Raw genomic sequence first — 18,976 nt, 5'->3', positions numbered from 1 at the left:
AGATAGGAATCCCTTTCACTTCCTTTTATTGCCTACTTCAACAGTCACTCTCTATTTTGAAAGCATTAAGAGTTTGACTCACTTCAGAAGCACCACACAATAGCTCAGGGTGGACTGTTGGATGCCTTTTCATCAGAGTTTACAGAGAATCTTGTAACTGGATCTGATCTTCAGACTGGTGACTAAACCCAACACTTGCATCTTACTGAGAAGATGCTTTTTTAGTAAACATTCAAAATCCATTGGTTTTGTATAACAGCCAAATACAGAGCATCCAACAATGCTGACTCTGAGTGACAGTTACTACAAAAGTCACAAGTACAGTAACACAGTAACCGTGGACCCGAGTTTTCCCTTGTTGGTATCCACAGGTAAAAAAAAAAAAAAAAAAAAAAAAAAATTCTTTTCTTACTTACTATCACAAGAAAATATTACAGTTCTATATCTTGTCATTTTACTGCTAGAAGCCCAATTGATTTTGTTTGTTGACCGTTCCAAGTAAAAATGATTGAAAAATGTGCACTTTGTATGATGAACTTAGGTTGGATAAAAGTATTATAAGCTGTGGAACAAAGGAATAGGGGAATAGTACGAGTATGGGAGAGTGGTGGAGTCACCATCCCTGGAAGTCTTCAAAAGACGTTTAGATGTAGAGCTTAGGGATATGGTTTAGTGGGGACTGTTAGCGTTAGGTCAGAGGTTGGACTCGATGATCTTGAGGTCTCTTCCAACCTAGAAATTCTGTGATTCTGTGTGATTCTATTATGCTTATCCTACTGTTGTCACTGGATTTATACTAATGTCAGTGCAATCCAAACTGGATACCCATTAATCTTGTCAAAGATACTTTATAACAGGGATGGAGTGGGAGGAGTCATCTGAGTCCTATTGACCTGTTAAAACTGACAAAGATTTTTGATGAACGAATCTGTGTCACACCCTATACCATACATCATTAGTGGTTCTGAATGTGCTGAAACTGAGAACAACCTCTCTGCATTGGACATCCAGAAGACAAAATTTGTTGAGGTGGTTTTCATGTAGATGAGATAGGATTCAAACTATAGACCAAGAGAATAACCATTTCATATCATCACCACTCGAGAAATACATGTTTTCCTGACTATAACTTTAAATATCTATTTTACTTGTACCATATGAACCTTTCCTGACCCATGGCCTCTTGTTTTACTGTACAGAAACTACTTCCTTTCTCATGTGCAGAGTTTTCCCTGTACTAACCTGAAGTTCTTCAAAAATTGCTCTTTCCCCAGCCAGCTATTGTGCTACATTCCAATTGTTTTTAATATAGTAAATCAGGAGTCACAGTAGCCTATTTAAAATAATTTTAGCTAAACATATATTACTGCTTCCACAAGCACAGCCTGAAATTTTCAGAAGTGCTTTGCTCTCTTTTCAGTGCCAGAGGGAACGGAAGGAAAAGCATAGTGCTTTAAAAGTGAGTCTCTTCCATCTGGTCAGTCACCCTTAAACCTACTTGAGTCTGCCGGGAATAGCCTAAAATTGTTTCTATTTTTTATCTGTAGTTAAAACACTAAGAGGCATAATGAGAACAGGAGCTTTTATAAAATTACTGACTGCCAGAATGATGAATTTGCTTTCTTCTATTAAAATGCTGCTGTGTTTTGGGTTTGATGTCATTTTATGCTGTTTGGCTATTACTCTGCTTTTAAAGTGGTCGTTTGAATTTATTTTTTTTTTTAATATTATAGGAGCAGTATTCCTGCTGCTACACTTCAGGGTCTCACAGAATTTTCATTACAATGCTTTATTTTCCAGGCTTTGTGACTTACTGCAAAAAAAAAAAAAAAAAAAATCTTCAGCCAAAAAATGGATCACAAAGTCTCAGTTTGGGAGTTTGTCAGGAACTGCGTGTTTAGGTTGATTTAAAATAAACTGAATTTTGATGAATTTTATTTCAAGCTTTTTCTTAGAACATATTATTTATACACATGAAAAATAATGCATTTCAGAATTATTCTTTGTGTCTAGATCATTTATCATTCTGTAAGTTCCAGTCAAGCATGAAAGATTTCATACTGATCATAGGAGTTTAACAGTACAACCCAGAGCTATTAAATCTCTTTGATACTCAAACCCGACATTTTCTAACTCATGCTTTTGAAAGCTGAGGGTTCTTTTCTTTTTATTTTAGGTATATTTGAGAGTGTGTGTATGGTTATATATTTCAGTAATATAACCATTTTGTTTCATAACCTGGAACTGTATTTATATTGTACCAAAACACAGAACATCAAATCCAGGATTTCACAGCCAAAAAAAAATCAATAAAATCAAGACAACACAGAGGATTTATGATTGTGACTCCAGAATCCTTCAGTCTTTGGGCTTCTCCATCTTCATCCTAGTGTTTATAGAAATTCTAGGAGGACATATATCTCCCCTTGCCTTGCCTTGCCTTGCCTTGCCTTCCCTTCCCTTTCCTTTCCTTCCCTTCCTTGCCCTGCCCTGCCCTGCCCTGCCCTGTTAGCTCCAGGAATAGTGAAAGCAGGACTTGTTAGAAACTCTGATAACTATAGGAGAGGGATAATGTTTTGCTGTAGAGAAAAGGATATTCCAGTGCTTACAGGTCAGCCTGGAGTTAGCCTGCTAGAAACAGTTTGATTCCTTTTTCCTGCACGGGTTTCCTTCATAATCCCTTCTGGATAATATAAATTTTTCTATGCTTTATTTCCCTATCTTTATATTGGTATCTGCTTGGGGGTGCTCTGTGGTTAAATAAATGGTTTTTTTTCATTCAAACTCTGATAATGCAGTGATATGTCCTCATGTAAGTATTGGAGAGAGGGCTTGCATTTTGCTGATCTGATGGCTGCAGCAGTTCACTAGCATAAGAAAGGATATAACTTGTTTAATATTTCCAGGCCTAATACCTTAAAAGCTTCAGAGAGTTTAATGTGAAGATGGAGGTTTTTTTTGCTAAGCCCTGTGTTTTCTCTTTCACTTCTAGACTAAAACTATGCCTTCTAATGGAGTACAATAGTTGTTTCCTTGGACTGTAAATACTCTTCATGCTTATTTTTGTGCAGGACACATTTGGTGTTACTGAGGTCCATCTGAACAGCATGGAATATTGCTGTTTTAAATGGGTTTACACTCCTATTAAGCTAACATTTTGGGAGCTTTTTAAAATGCCGTGTCTGCTTGCACATGTGCCTGCGCAGGCCTATGTTTTAAAACCCCACAGATGACAGTCTGCATATGCAGACTGCGCAGACTTCCGTCAATGGCTCCGTGAAGGTCAATGACACATAAGCTGAGGAATAACCATTAATACCACTCAACATAATGCCTTTAAGATGGAGCTTCATCACAGTTTATCATCCCTACAGCAAATCTATATGTAGGTATTGAAGCCTGAAGTGGTGATTTTCAGGATTTATTTAGGCAAGAAAAACAGGTGCATGTATTTACATAACTGAACAATATTCCAGCTCTAATATTGGCAATGGATTAAAATGACAAAATTCTTGTTATGGTCCAGATTCTACTTTTTCATGCACATCTGTATTTTGGAGCTTAATTTGGCTTTCTGATTTTAACTCTTAAACTTCCTCAATGAAAATCATTGTTGTGATAGCGATTGGCACTTGCTGTTCTTCAACCCTCAGCAACCCCACAACAGAGGGTTGGCAGGACAGAGCAAAAGGCTGAGGTGTCCTTGGCTTGGTATAAGCACTGCTCTGCAACAATTAAAACATCGGGGTGTTATCAGCACTCTTCTCATCCTAAGCCAAAACACAGCATTCCACCAGCTACCAGGAAGAAAATTAATTTTGTTCTAACTGAAACCAGGACAACCTTCTAAAAGCATCTCATGTGGGGGACATTTTATTTCATATGCACATCCATTTCAGGCATGTACCTCTGAAAACTCAGATGAAGTAACAGAAATTTTGTCAACTCAGATATCCTATTAAGTACTAAACTTAGCAACTGATGAAGTGATAAAGAAGTATTAACAGTCTTCATCTCCCTTGTTATCTCTAGCATCAATTGCTACCACATCTTCCTTGCAGAAGATCTTCCTTAAAGGGAGATTACATCAAATGTGCAAATATATCCAAATATTTTAAAATGTTAAACCTTTAAGAAAGAAGTTTACAGCATTGTTGCAGAACAGAGCTTCTTTTGGTATGAAACTATTTGCAAGCATTTTCACTCATTTTATGCTTTGATGCTGGCTTGAACATGGAGTGTTGTTTTCAAAGGACTATACTGTCTGTACTGGTCCTAGGTTCCTGGGACTGAAGGTTGATGAAAAGAAGTAGGAGTGGTATCTGCAAGAATTTTAATCTTCAACCTCTGAGAAAATACTGTATTTCATTTTCTTGACTGATTTACATAAACAGCATTTGACTTTTGATACTCCCTCCCAGAACCTGACCACTGGCTGCTCTGTAGATCCATTATTTTCAGTATCAGTTCTTGAGTGCTGGGAACTCAGGAGCTGCAGGGCTAAAAGAAAATATTCAATGTGATAAGTCAGCTTTTACTTAATGTAGTTTTTAGTTTCATCATACATGAAACTGTCCATGCAAACACAGCAACTAAAGACTTCACTTCTCAAAATTGTCCTGATGATAAACATAAAATAATATGAGGCTGCCCATTATCTCCTTAGCACTGGAGCTGATGGAGGAATTTAATTCTCTACCTATCCATGGGCACAATTTCAGGAAGCCCCTTAATTAACCAAATATCTTAAATATGTCCTTCTCACAGTCCACAGAGTGACATTTTGTTTTAAAGTAATATCTAAGAGAATCAAACAGTTCAATAAATGTAATTAATGTAACCATTTAATTCTACTACTATTACAAGGAACCTGCCTAAAACAGAATCTTAAACTATTGCATATGAAAAAATGTGAGAAAGGCAGAGTTCTTCACTTCCATTTTATTGCAGATTTCAAAGCAAAGCAGCTGCAACTTCACTTGATGAAAATCTGGCTCTGTAATATCCTCAGCGTTAGTCCAGAGAGACTCAAAACTTCTTGTTATGGTCACATCAACTTTATAACTGGAATCTGTATTATGAATCATACTATAGTTCTATGCAACTGAATGGGGCAACTCCAGGCTTATCTGCGGGGCCATTTCTACAAAATCAAATTGATATAGCCATCAGTACCTAAGCTCCTGTCATTTGAACTGTGCATCAATCCTATGATTATAATGCTAGAACTGTCTTATCTCAACAGGCAGAGAAAGTGCTTGGATCATAAATGATCTCTGCCTGGATTGACAAGGCAACTTCGTATAATCTCTTCTTCTGTTGCTTTCTCTCAGCCATCCTGTCTTATTATAGCTGTCGTTATTGCCTGTCATTTCAAAGATACCAACCAGTTTCATTCTGCCCCATTTATCCACTGGGGTCTCTGAAGTTCTGAGTTTTGTACCTGAATACATGCAACATGGTCAACATATGAAATTTGAGTATAGTTTTGTGGCAAAGAAAATTTTAGGAATGTCTTTTTACTTCATATAGAGTGAGAATGAAATTTAGCAAGGAGTTTTTTACTTTTTCTAATATAATATGCAAACTTTACAATCCCTATTTTGCATATTTAAGTGATAAGAAAAGCTTAGCTTTTTATATATGTCTAACAGCCTTAGCAGTCTGATAAGATGGATAATACAGTCAGGGGCAAAATAAATGGAAATGGTTAAAAATTCACTTAAATTCAAAAGCCTGTCAGTTTTCACTAGAAAAATTCCACTCCTATTTTGAAGGGGGCAGTCAGAGTCATAGAATCATAGAATAATTTGGGTTGGAAGGGACATCAAAGATTATCTAATTCCAACCCCCCTGCCATGGACAGGGACACCTTCCATTTGACCACGTTGCTTAAAGCCCCATCCAGCCTGGCCTTGAATGGATTGGATGGGGCTTTGAGCAGTAAAAGAGTTATCCTGGACCATTTTTGAGTCACTATGCTTGCAAAATTTCTATTAAGAAAGAATGATGAGTAAAGTGATGAGAATAAGGATACCCTCTGTTGGCAACACAAGCTTTGACTGTACTGATGGAGGGTTCAAGGACCCTGAGCATGATCAAAGTAATTAAATAAGAAATAACGTGGATAAATTTATTTCAGTATAAGCAGCAAATTCAGAAAGAGTTTTTTTTTGTGTTTTAATTTTTTTTAATTATTTTTTTTTCTTAACTCATTCTTATTTTCTTGCAGGTTAAAGAAGATAGTAATATGTGTGTATACTTATGGTCCTCAGTCTCCAGAGTTCTCTTTCCTGGTGAGTAAAATATAAATGAATTAGTAGATATTATTTGATATGTTTTGACATGTCCTGTTTAAGGCATCACACAATGATTGATTACTTAGATAGCACAAGGCATGATTTTTTAAACAATCTTATAGCCTTTTTGAAGTTGTATTACACTACAGATGTTTTCTAACCTAACTTTAGCAGTCTCATAGCATGATGCACAGGAGCTATTTCTTCAGTTAAGTTTAACATGCATGCAAAAATAATTATCTTTTTGTGAATGCATTATTTGTAAAGTCTTAAATGTGTGTCATGAAATATTTCCAGAAAGGGAACATTACTTGTACTTAGATATTATTTCTCACTTTGAAGCTTCTGTTCAGATTGTACTTAGATATTATTTCTCACTTTGAAGCTTCTGTTCAGATTGTACAATCATGGTAGAAATCCAGTTCACGCAAAAAGGACCATGAAATTTAAGAATACAGCTTTTGAGAAACAGCTAATCCATCATGCTTTATATAAATACACAGAATTTATGTGTTCATTATGTTCCTTGAAGATATTTTTGTATGATGAAATTTGATGTAGCTTTGACCGTGCTAAGACATCATTGTTGCAGACAGATGATCAATTCCAACTTTCATTTCTTCATCTGTTGGTATCTTGTGGCTATGCCTATTTGCATGCCAAATTTAGTCTTCATTTTCAATAATTTAGACATAATCAAAGACAAATGGAATACAGAAGCAATCTACAAAAATATTTGTAGATGGTATGCTATGATATTTTGTGAAACTATTAAAAAAAAAGTATCTTCTTTCTCTCATTAAAGAAATTTCTTTTATGTGTGAGTGGGCCACAAACTTCTCATTTAAAAGTCATTCCATTTAACTCAATTCAAATGTAGTGAAGGTAAAAGAATGGAATTTATTTGTGACTTAGTAGAAAGCTTAGTAGAAATATTTAGAGAATGCTATGAAGCAGACTGAATTATGGAAACACACAGTGGTTAAAAAATAATAAAAATGATACAAGACAATTACTTAAAATCTAGGAAGCAAATACTAGCACAAAAGAGTTATTTCTCCTAATATTTTTTCAATCACAGCTATTGTAATTGCTGCTCTGTAAAGAATGGTTCCTATTAAATGGTGTTCCTAATGTTTCTTGGTTATTAATCACAGAGCATCATTGCTGGAGACAGTCTAGAGATCATTTTCAGAATGTATACTCCTAAAGAATCTGCTTTGGCATTTTCAAACAATTAATACTATTTAGCTGCCTGAGAGCTGTCTGGCCCACTATTCAGATAGCTTTTCTGTCAATATTGCTAAAATATTTTCCAGATTACATTTTTAATCATTTGTTCTCTTACGACTGCTTGTGAATTAAATGCACATTTGTCTCTGAAGTTGTACGTGTTTAGTAAACTTGCATGATGCCAAAGAGAGAGCAATTGCTGAAGAAATTATATTTATAGCTCCTCCTACCTGCCTCTTAAAATTGCTTTCTCTTGATTTTAAGTTGGCACATTTTTGCACATTGATCTGTTTCTGAGGTTGGTTGTTCTTCACTTTCAGTACATGACAGCAGCTTTTCATGTGAGAAATTACTGTTAAGAAACAATATTAATAAAAAGAAGTGTTTTTTTTTGTTTGTTTGTTTGTTTGTTTGTTTTGTGGTGGTGGTAGGTTTTCTTTGTAGTTGTTGTTGTCGTTTCATGGTGGGGTTTTTTTTGGAAGAACCTGGAATAAATACAGAAAAAAAGCATTGTCCCCTTCCACAAAGAAGTGGAAGAACAACCCACCTGATGGACTTGCAACTGAGTAAGGATTAAGGAGCATAAGATTAGGAGAGCTTTCAGATAACACTTGTGAGGAAAATTAACTCTGTTCTAACTGAAACCAGGACAGGAATATATTCCTTGAGTTTGGAAATGAAGTGGAAGAAGAGGGAAATAGCCACAACTAAAACAGCATATTGGAAAATCTAACAGATTTGTACTGAGAAAGGAAAGAAGGATAAAGACACAGAAATCAGAGCAAATCTTCTTACACTCTCTAAGCAGCCTTAGTTGTGTTTTGTTTTCACTAAGCACTTTCTGTTGATAAAATTTCAATATCTAAGTCAAATCTCATTTCTGTCAAAAGCAGATAATATAATTGACTCAGAAGAGATCCAGAAGGCAAGCGTTATGTCAGTGTAAAACCTTAATTGTAGGAAATTGATGATTTGGAATTGAATAAAAGTGTTTTTCTTTTCTGTTGATCTTATTCTCTTTGAAATGATCACTACAAATGTTCCTGACTAAAATTATAAATGAATTGTTCTCAGGAACATTTAATGTTCTAATCCTTCTAATGTATTTTGTGAGTAAAAGTATGCTTGTGACTTGCTGGGAACCAAAAGCCTCATTTCCATTATTAAATGAAATTAACTAAACTATTTTGAGTTGTAAAGGTTTTAATGTGTTTATCGTGAAATGGCCACATTTTAAAATATTAAGATATTAATAACTCACATGAACAAAAATAATCAAATTAACCTTTGCTTTACAAATGTCAAAGGGTTTTCCAAGGGTTTAGCTTGTACAAATGGTTCAGAGAGGATTTCAAAACACTGCTTATCTGAATTATGAAAAGAAGTCATTGAACAGAAACTTTAATCAATTTTTGATGAGTTGCATATTGAAATCTAGTATTGCTATATCAAAATGAAGGGGGGGGAGGAAATACCAGATAAAGCAATTTTTGTAGCTTGATTAAGGTGACTAGAACAATGCTGATTTATGCCAGCTTTGGATGTGAAAGCATTTTATCTAAATGTCCTGTTGTTAAACTCTCTCCTGACCTTCTATTGGAACGTACCTGTAGGACAAATGGATTTATCAAGTTTATATCCTTACAGAAAATTACATAGTCAAAACCCAGTATTTATGTAAGGATTCTTGTGGTAATGAGACTTGTGTTTGGGTGGTTGCATTAGGTTTCAGTCCAAGCTTAAAATTCGTCATGCCTCTTAAAGGAAAATTAAAATCTTTGACTGGAGCCAAAGTTTTTTTGATTGTTTGTTTTTCTCCTTTTGATCTTTATCCTCTAGCTGAACTCCCTGTTCCTGATGTGGCCGGGAGTGGCACAAATGCACACATTTCTAAGGGAAGAAATATATAGTACCTTCTTTTATGAAAGCAGGCATCTCAAAAATGAGATTTGTAGAGCAAGCTTGAAATTCATAGAGCAGGCTTGAATAAAGATGTTTCTCACATCAGTGTTCATGGAGAAATATGTAGATTTTTGTGGTGATTAATTTTTTTTAGGGTGGTATTTTATGGTGACTGATCTAGAATTGTGCCAGATTTTTTGTTTTTCTTAGAAGGAGTGAATGCAGAGAATGGCTTCAGAAATTCGAGGAGCTCAAATTCATACTTTTAAATGCCAAGATGTGAAAAGAGCAGTTATGGGATCCCAAATACCAATGCTTAATGTGATTCTCCATGACAGATTCCCATGACAGGGAATGCTGTTACTTATGTACCTTACCTATCTCGGTTGAGAAGTTAGGTATGTTAGATAGAAGTTAGAAGTTAGAGTCTTGACTAGTTTTACCTACTCAATGTGGAACACTTAGATATCTGCGTAGCCAGAAAAGTCAGTTAAATTTTTCCTTAACAAAGCAAAAAATATACAGAAACAAATACGGGCCTTTGTCTTTTATTTCATTTTCCATTTAAGTTGTTTCTACTGTCCAATGTGTAAAAAGGACAAGTTAAGTGAAAGTCAAATTCATTTTAAATCATCACTGTGATGTCAATTTTCTGTCACTTTTGTACTGCCATGTTTCATAATCCTCATAGATGAGGAAGGGAGGAAAAAGCATTTCAGGTTCAAGAATGGAAGAAAATATATTCTGTTTGTCCTGTTCTCAAGACTGTGAGAGTCAGGTATTAAGCCGAGTATAAGTGGGGAGAAACTGACATTTTCTTAAAGTTCATTTTTAGTAGAGGAAAGGACTGTCAGGTGGTGCTTAGGAAAACTATAACATTTGCTGATACAGTTTTCCAGAACAGACCCTGTTCTTATCTGAATCCAGACATACTACCATTCTCTTAGCAAGTTTCGTATTCTAACATAAATACCACCATACCCTCATGTTGCTTCAGTCAGTTTCAAAAAATATACAATTAAATATACAATTTTTATATTGCAATCAAAAGACTCTGATTAAATGGGATTCCTACTGACTTGAAGAGACCTCATGTTATGTGCATAGCAAGACATTTGAATTCATGTATTTTCTTTTCCATTATGATATGTTATTTTCTGTTTGTTGTTGTTTTTACCTCATCTCCCTTAACTGCCATGTAAAATACCAGAGATTTGGTATGTTCTGCTAAAAAATGGGGGGGGCGGAGAGGTTATTATTATTTTTTAATTTTTAAATCCGTACATATATGTGATAATAGACACCGTGGATGTACTTACTAGGACAATTTTAGGAATTTAATTCCTATACATATACTTTCTCTGTACTGGCAACCTGTTAAACACTTGCTGTTGCAGAAAAAGCCAGAGATATCCTATTTAAGAGTTTCACTCTAGGAACTTCATAATCCCCTGCCAAATGCCAAAACCCTCAAAATCTGAAAGCAAAAACTCATGAGCCAGGACAAATGGAGGAGTTCTGAACTCCTTAATCCCCTCTGAAGAATTTGACAGTTCTTCATTTACTACCAAAAATAAAGCCATGACACCTTGACATCAGATTAGCTGCAGTCATTAAGCTTCTTCCCCACCCCAGTTTCATTCCCACCAACTTTTCATGTCGTTCCAGTGATGTCCAGGGAATTGCTGGGTAGGTTATCACAAATAAACACTTAAGAGACAATGAAGAGAAAAAAATAAAATAGTAACTAGGGAAACCTGGTATCTTAAATTTGTTGTTGTTTTGTTTGTTTTGTGGTTGGATTTTTTTTTTTTTTTTTTTGGTTGTTTATTATTAACTACCTGAAGATGAGGACTATTTTTTCATCAATATTCAGCACATGGCATGAAAGCGCTGTATCTTCAGTCAGTGACATATATTTGCCCACCAACAGATACAGTAAACTCAAATAAAGCTCAGGGAATACAAAAGAAGCAAAGAAATAGAACACCACTTAGCTGAGCTGCAGATTATCATACTTGGATACCTTGCCAACTGGATTTAAATGTACAAGTGACTTCAGCAGGCACTTTGTATTTGTATAGTTATAAATCTAGGATAACCGGAACATACCAGGCAATCTGACATCACTCCTCTTAATTATCTAGTCTCTCGTCAGCTAGGGCTTCAGGATTGAGTTCTGCAATGTATGGCAGGTGTAAAGGATGATTCTGAGTCAAAAACACAGCAGGAGAGTGAAAGACAACACTAACTACATCCAAATTACATATGACTAATTCTGGTTTAAAATACTTCAGGTTTACATGAGCCATATAAATCAAATAAGGAAAACATCCTAGGGTGAAACAAGGAACTTATGTATATAGGTTTGCTGGTTGACCAGAATTGTGCAGTAGTGTGTATAATGTCAATGCTCATAGGAAGTTACTCACTTTCCTTTTTGGAATGAGATTAGCTTAAATTGCTTTTAACTTGAAATTAAAGCAAAACTGCCTTGCAGCTATTTAAGTCCTTGAAAAGCATTTTACTAGTTTGTGTATTTTCCTAGGGTGTTTTCAGCTACTTTAATGCCTCTCCTTCTGTGGCTGGATCACAAGTAAGGCACAGTGTGGCTGCAAATATTCTACAATAAAATATTGTGGAGCACGTGCTTAAAACTGATTTTTTTCAAAGTCTTTCTTCTTTAAAAGATGTGGGTGCACATCCAGGAAGATTAATGTCAGAAGGCCATGAAAAGCAGTGGTTTAACCATTTCTTATTTAAATTTTCAAAGGATCTTATATGATTCATTATGCACTAAAATTTTACATACGTTTGTTACTGGTTTTAGTTATAACTGCAGACAGTTAGAAAAGACATTCTGAAGCTTCGCTTGAGCAGACAAAGTGCATCATTCTCTACATGAAATAACTACTCTCTTCTTTCTCATGCAGAAACTAAAGCAGTGGCAGATGTACACACTTCCCTTTATAATGATGTCTGTGTGGGAAAATGTACCACTGGTTTGGCTATTTCAGTTTAGAGAAGTAGTACATTTGATCCCTGATATATAGAATATATCTGTGACCATTCAGCTGACCAACAGAAGCTAGTAGGTGACGCATAGAAGATGCTTAGTTCTTAGCAGAATTTTATATATATATAATATGTGTGTTCATAAGATCGCACTACATCACTCTCTGCATGCATGTGTACACACACACACAAGATACTTTTTGTTTGCCTAGAGAGACTGTAATTCACTTGCATTAACAGACTGTAATTTCAAATGGTGTTAGAAGTTTGTTAGGAAAGGCATGGGCATGCTTTAGGGGACCCTCTTGAGGTCCTTTCCTAAGGAATCTTCCACTGTATCAGCAGCTCCTCGTGAAGCACTTCTATTCAACGTGTAAAATGCAGACTTTGTATTGAGTATTAAGACTCTCTCTGTACCTATTTCCGCACTCAACTGTCCATTCTAAACTTTTTATGACAGCTTCAGGAGCTCTTAATGTCATCCTGATATTGACTGGTATTTGTTTTGCAGGCATGTCAAATTACTTTTCTGAGCCAGTTTAATTCAATACCTTTGGCAGTCTCTATGGCCATGTATGTACTATACCTGTTGTTACATTTCAGTTCCCTGAAAAGAAAGCTGGAAAAGCAGCTTAAAGGGAAGTACTATAAAATAGTGTGAATAATGGGAAATCAGGAAAGGCATGTTATGGAGTGAAGTTATTCTGTATCCTAGACATACATGTATATCAACAGAGAGAAGCTGCTCTGGCTGAAGGCATGCTCACATATTGTGTACATGTATGTTTCTCAGATCTTTTGTGAATCTCAGTAAATTGATTCAGAGGAAAAAATTCAATGACAAGACGTGGATTCTAATTATTTTAGAGGGTGAATTCTTTGACTGGGCAATTCCAGTAGAACTGTGGCTCAGAGAGCACTCATACTAACACATTTTATTATTCAAGCCATTTAGTTTACTTCTTGATTTATTTTCTTGCATTAATGAAGCAGTGGGTCACCCTGAGCCTCTAATTTATTAATTTCTACACTGAGTTTCAAGCAAATGATATTTGAGTGCCCATTGCTTCCATGTTCCAAACTAATATATTATTTTTTTTATTTATAGCAACTTAATTCTGAATGTAGCAACATTACTTCCACATATTCCAATTCACTTGCCCTTTTTAATATAAAGCATAAAAGATGCTCTGTGTGCTTCCATCCTTTTCTACAGTATACTAACTAGACTAAGCAGAACAGTTTGCAGTAGTTTTACTACAACTTATTTTTAGTTTGTAAAGTCAAATATAAAAACAAGTATGTACATATGAAAAATCACAAACCATTTTCTATTTCCTCTTAAGGAAAATATTTTGGCATTTTTGTTTGTGAATTGCCATTTCAAAATTGCCATGTAACTCTTTGGAATTTATGCCATGATTACTAGTCACTTCAGCAAAATATATTTACCCACTCTTTTATGTTCTTGCAATAAATAAGAAATACCCAGATATTTGGCGTAAGCATAAATGCACTTTGTGGTGAGTTTGCTATGCATTCAGAACTTCTGTGATATCTTATGAGGGGAAAACAACAACAACAACAAAAACTTTTTCCATTTACCATTTTCAAGATGTACAATGATGTCCTGTTTTGGTATCTTATCTTTTCATGAAAAGATTGAGTAGAACAGTTTTGATGTTAGTGTGGTACGATTCATATAGCCGTACAGAACTTGACTGAAGCAATTAAATGCAGGAAAAAAAAAAACAAAAAAACAAACATTTAACAAATTTATTGTTGGTTAAACTCTTCAACAGTACAAAGAGACAACTGACAGTAATGTGAATGCATCCTTTTGTTTCTCAAGTGTCAGACCAAGTGTTAGTGAGATTTCACTGGTGGAATCTTAGTAGTATTTGTATACTGTATTGTATAGCTCACAGTTCGCAGAGACAAACTACAGGTAAGGGCACAAATATTTACGTTCCAGAGGCCTCAGTCTACCTGCCCTCAAGGGTGAACCTGGCCTCCAGATCAAGATGAGTATCAAAATGTCAAAATTAGCAGCTATTTGTCCACTGTTTCTTTCCCATTCTTTGCCCTAGAAGCAACAACCTTCTATCCACTTTCCCTCCTTCCTCAATACAATTTCTCTTCCAATTCACTGACGATATTGATGGGCCGATAATAGCTTTTAGCAAAAGTATGTTAGAACAGGAATAAAGCATTGTGCTAATGAAATGGTGTGCATTTGGTTAAAAGCAAAGAAAGCATCTCTCTAGACAAAGAATGTTATTGCTGTTTAGCTCATTACTGGTGATAGCTCGGGTAGGAGTTATTGTAATTAATTTATTCTAGTTTTATTAGATAATCTGTTTGTTGGGACATTAAAGAAAAATCAAACTTCAGAAGCTCCTCCTAGGAGCTACACTGATATCTTTAATGATATATGAAACAATATGCAAGCTGCTAATGTATTTCTGCATGTGCAGGTTTTTTGCTGTTATAGTGCTACCTTTTAGCTTTGCTTTGGGATGTCTGACTCACTTGACCACAGTCACAGCATAGAAATTTAACTCAGAAAGAGGCACCTTGTAAAATAGCTAATATCTACTCAGTGTGTGTGAATGAAGGAAGATATGAGGTACTTCCTATTACTGACTGCCTACATAATCCCCACTTCAGAATATCACTCTAAAATACTTTCATATTGTAATTGTTGTCTTGAAAGCTACAAATTTGTTCTTTTCCTTTTTACTCTAGCTTTAAACATTGGAGAAGGCTCTGTGTGTGTGTGTGTGTGTTTTGATTGTTGTCTCCTTGACAAAGAAATTAACACAAAAATAGAGGGACTAAACTGAGAGAAAACAAAGAGGTAGCTTGAAATGAATGGGGATTTTTCTGAGCTCAGTAAAAATTAGTGCTAATGCCCCAATCTCCCTTTAGTTTGTGCAATAGCATTTGACTCCTTATTTCCTATTTTCTGCTAAGAGTTTAACTTTCTGCACTGTCATTGCAAAACCCTTCAAATTTTAAGTTCATCTTTATTTCCAGACTTTGTGAAGTGTTGAGAATGATTCTTGTCAACTAGGTAGCAAAGGCTAGCTTCTTTCTCCTTTTGTTCTCCCTTCAGCCTCTATCAAACTTTCTCATCCCCATTTCAAATGTACAGCTGAAAGACTCCCCCTTTTTGTGTTAGGGCTCTACACTACAGAAAGATACCAAGTCAACTTGGCAACTGGAAGGCTAAGGGAGAGCAGCTGTAGATGTATGCAAAATGAGGTTTAGGAGATAACAGAAAAACTAGATATGCCCACATGGAAGGAAGTTGGCACTTTAAAAGCTGCTTAGATATTGTAGGTTAAACAAAACCTACCTGCAATCTCTTGGAATTGTGTGGAGATCATCAGCATTTCTAAATATATGAACAGTAGGTGAGAAACATCAGTTTTGTCTTACTGGAGGCAGTGTTGCGTAGAAAGATGCAGCAGAAGAGAGAATAAAGGGAATATTTGTGACAAGAGGCTAACAGTCATCTTCATCTCAACCTTTTCAAGTCTTGTATACGCCTACTCAGCAGTACGTAATAAGAGATTTTTATTTTTTTCTGGCACATAGTTGATACCTTTCTGACTTCTATAACCACTAATTCAGGAAGTACAAACAGCACACCATCTGCTTCATTTCTTCATTAGAATATACTCAGTGATGACTATTCAAACTTCTTTTGCAAAGCTCAGCTAATTTGGACTGCTGCAGGCACTTATACATCATTATTTTTACAGTAGCATATGCCTTTCCTAGCATAAATGCTAATTTTTGGTGCTGCCAATATCTAAAACAACTGTGTTTTAGATTGGAATATTCCAGAGCATGCCTTTATTTCTTTACAAACATATCCTAAGTGGCTGAAGGTATATTTTACCTAATCACGACTAATGTTTTAAATAGCAGGATTCCCAAAGTCATCTCGATATACTTCAGTTTGGGCAGGGATGAAGTGGTGGGGAACATTAGGAAAAATAATGTTCCTTATCTGTTGGAGCTAAGGATCCAGTTTTGGAGGATGTAATATACTGATTAATGTCTAGAAAAAAAAAATGTAATACCACAGCAATACTATATTAGCCAATTTTCATCTAGAAGGTCTTTTTTTTTTTTTTTTTTTTTTTTTTTTTTTTCCATTATGGGCCTCCTTACAGATACTATTGAGGATGTAACTAAAGCATGAAAGATATGGATGTCAATAGTATAGGAAATGATGGTTAAAATGTTTATGTGCCTGAAGGTTCCTGTTTACCTTGGGGATACCTGGTATGATATAACAGAAGGCTTTGGAGTTGGTATGAGTATAATATAAGAAGGTGCCACTAAGAGTAAACGACAGTCTTTTCCCTTTCATACCTTCCTCAACCTTATAACAGATTAGTCCTCCTCTTGAAACTGTCGCTGAACCTCTGCCAAAAGGCCCTTCAGATGAGCTAACACCCTCCTCAAGTCATTAACAGTGCTATTGCCCATGTATGGCTGATTATAGAATGAAGATGTAGTGTATTTACATTCTTTTGACCTTATGCTGATTAAAAATATGATGATAATTTTTATTACCCTGTGTGTGTGAGTCTTAATATGATTATTTCTCACTGAAGGGCACAAAAGGGTGATAGTGATTTAAAAATTGCTTTTGTCAGTCTATAGATCTCCCATAACAAACTGGAGATTCCTCCTTTTCCCATCCAGCTTGCCAACTAGCCTTGGAGGTTAGGTGCGAGAAGGATTTTTAATTCTGCCAACTCTGCTATTCCAGAAAAACTGCCTTTTATGCAGACTCAAAAGACTATTTTTTTACAGCTGTACCTCAAAATATAATGTGCTGAAGTAGTCATTTCTTGTCAACACAGAGCAGCTAGGCTCTGTTAATCATATATTTAACTAGCCTAATGATTTTAAAAACCAAGCAGAGGAATATAGACAGTTTCCTTTGAGCTGCAGAGACCAGTGAAGTAGTTGCCAGTGCTGGTGGATGCTAGGGTTTTCTGTAAGTTTAAGACATAAAATATTTATAACATATAATAACATTATAACATACTATGATCTTTAGAAACCTAAAAAGGAAAGTGTAACAATAAGCCCAGAATAGCAATGATTTCCAAAAAGGTGAATCAAGATATGGAAATTACGAGGCTGCGTCTCCTAAAAATTTTATTTTGGGAAAGAGCAAGAATTTGAAAGGGGAAAAAAGAAATATGATCATTTCAAGAAGTAGTATAGAAGTTGTTGTTTTAAATAGCTGTGGTGATCCATCCTTTTTTTTTGCCAGAAATTTTCAGAACAAAAAATAAGATTTTTCAGTCATGCTACTTTATCAATTATGTCAACTGCTATCTCTTTGGGAGCAAATGGAATAAAAAAGATACAGAAACATGGTGTTTGTGTGTAACCAGAGCAAAGACCGTGTATTTGTGTGTGATATGTGTAAATCTAGACATGTTTTGGGGGGGGGAGGATTAGACCTGCTGAATTTATGGTGCTGTTTTACAGCTTAAATGTAAAATCTGCAGATGGAAATCAAAACAATTATATTCTATACTATACATTTCCCAAAGTCATGCAGTTTCTCTCTCTCTCTCTCTCTGTCTTTTTTTTTTTTTTTCTTCCAATAGTTTAGCAGGTTACAAAGGCTGATAAAGGTACAGGATGCACTACAACGTTGGCATCTGTCCATAAAATGTAAATCCATTTTGGGCCTTGAATGTTGTGACCCAACTTTCCCAGCCTCTTTCCTAGCACTGTTGATATGGCTAACAGTAATGAAGTCAAGTAGCAGTTTCAATCTCTCTTTGCGTAGTTGCAAATGACCAAAGAGGAGTCAAAGTGCAAGCTAGTTGCATCCAAGCTCTAAACTCCAGGTAGTTTCATTTTATGATTAATAATACACACAGTTCATTTTCAATTATGTAGTTTATTTTCTTTTTATATAATGCAATCATAGACATACAATGTGTTTCTCAGATCTAAATAAACTATTTCAAATGGGACACTAAAATCCATGATTAATTACGTTATAATGCTCAAATCAGATTCTGTTTTGTAGCTGGTCAAAAAAACAGTTTCATTACAAGATTAGAAACCTTTTAAAATTAAGTAGCAATGGACATCCATAGATGTACAAGCTAACACTAACGCAGTTAAGGATGTATGATTACTAAACCATATCTTCAGAAGGTTATACCTTGGCCACAAAGCTTTATCTGTCTTTCTGCATATCACTGAATTTTCATCAAAAGGTAGACTTTCTTTTTTTTTTTTTTTTTAATATAAATTTGGAAAGATATTTTCCAGAACTTTATTCTTTGGTTTGGGGGCTGAATTTGCAAAGATTTGACTCTTCTTGACTTTCTGTTAAAATATATTAAAACAATATTCCTCCTCCTCCCTCCCCCTCAACTCCATCCGGTGCCACAATTTTAGTGATCTGAGAGATTTGTATTGGCCTATACAATATTAACAACTAGCATATGAGAAAATCCTGTGCTGTTTGC

This window comes from Netta rufina (genome assembly GCF_964035555.1).
Source record: "Netta rufina genome assembly, chromosome: 12".
NCBI classification, from domain to species: Eukaryota; Metazoa; Chordata; class Aves; order Anseriformes; family Anatidae; genus Netta; species Netta rufina.
Note: the sequence above shows the minus strand (reverse complement) of the source record.